The following is a 1,075-nucleotide window of genomic DNA, read 5'->3' as shown; positions in this document are numbered from 1 at the left end:
AGATGTCTCCCAGCAGCTTATATGTCCCTGACCAACTGATGAGCAGATGGCTGCAGCTGGTCACTCCTTGACACGCCCACCTGCAGGAGAAGCTCAGAGAAGGTTTAGCAGAGAGAGGAGGACTCACCCCAGACCACGACACCAAGATAACTTAAAGTGATACTTTACAACTTTTTCGTGTTTTGAACTCATTTTCTTGAGCCAGTATGTGCCAAATGACCCTTTACATGGTGAATGAAACGTCACTCAGACCCTCACCGCTCTGTGGCCAGAATACCACACTTGCAACTTCAGATTGCCGGTCAGGTCTGTTGGAGTTAGTAGAGCTGGTATGCCTGGTTCTGCAGCCTTAAGGTGCTTTTCCAGGAACTCTACTCAGGGCAACTCGGACCGATGCAGTTCAGCCCGACCACGGTTTCCAAGGGCACGCTTTGGTATTTTCTCCCCTATTTTTAGTCCCTGCTCCATTGAGGTACCTGGCAAGGCTGAGTTGGGCCGGTATCGTGTCATGTTGTGGTGAAGAAATCTAACCCACGACATACAGAATCAGATCTGAGACGATGTAAAATGTTTAAGAATTTATTGAAGGGAAACCAAGGAAGCAGCGTAAACGTAGCCGAGTTCTTGCACGGGAAGCTGGTGCGGGAAAACTGTGGACAGATCGGAGTTAGATCCAATTTGCGGAAGGAACAGGGAATCAGACTTGTGCAAAGGACTTACGGTCTGGAGAGGTGGGAACTGGTTTGAGGGAGGAGTGGTCCGGTCTGGGTAGAAAGGCTTAGCAGGGACTGAGATCCAGAAATGAGACGTGGAGGGAGCTGAGCTTGGGGAGGTCCAGGAAGGTTAGGTGGGCAGCTGGAGGTGGTTCTGGCCAGGGGAGAGGCTGAGAGACGAGCGGAGTTGGAGATCCAGATGGTGTGGGCTCCAGAGTTCTGCCAGTCAAAGATGAGTGTGTAGGTTTGTCTGGGAACAAGAGCAGGAGGTCAAAAAGGCAAAAATCCAAAATCCAAAAACACATCAAATCTCAAAAATCCAAAAACCAAAACAAATCTAGTTCTCAAGAGGTTTACAGAGC

The 1,075-nt window shown here is 49.5% G+C and overlaps 1 long non-coding RNA gene across 1 annotated transcript; it reads right to left on the bottom strand.

Moving 5' to 3' along the window:
- Positions 1-563: 563 nt before the first annotated feature.
- Positions 564-807, bottom strand: LOC139061913 (uncharacterized). The gene is made up of 2 exons (XR_011515556.1): positions 721-807; positions 564-650 (listed from the first exon to the last, which is right to left on the bottom strand). It is a non-coding gene; the product is annotated as an uncharacterized lncRNA (long non-coding RNA).
- Positions 808-1,075: the final 268 nt, after the last annotated feature.

This window comes from Nothobranchius furzeri, chromosome 11 (genome assembly GCF_043380555.1).
Source record: "Nothobranchius furzeri strain GRZ-AD chromosome 11, NfurGRZ-RIMD1, whole genome shotgun sequence".
NCBI classification, from domain to species: domain Eukaryota; kingdom Metazoa; phylum Chordata; class Actinopteri; order Cyprinodontiformes; family Nothobranchiidae; genus Nothobranchius; species Nothobranchius furzeri.
This window is presented reverse-complemented; position numbering and strand designations above follow the sequence as displayed.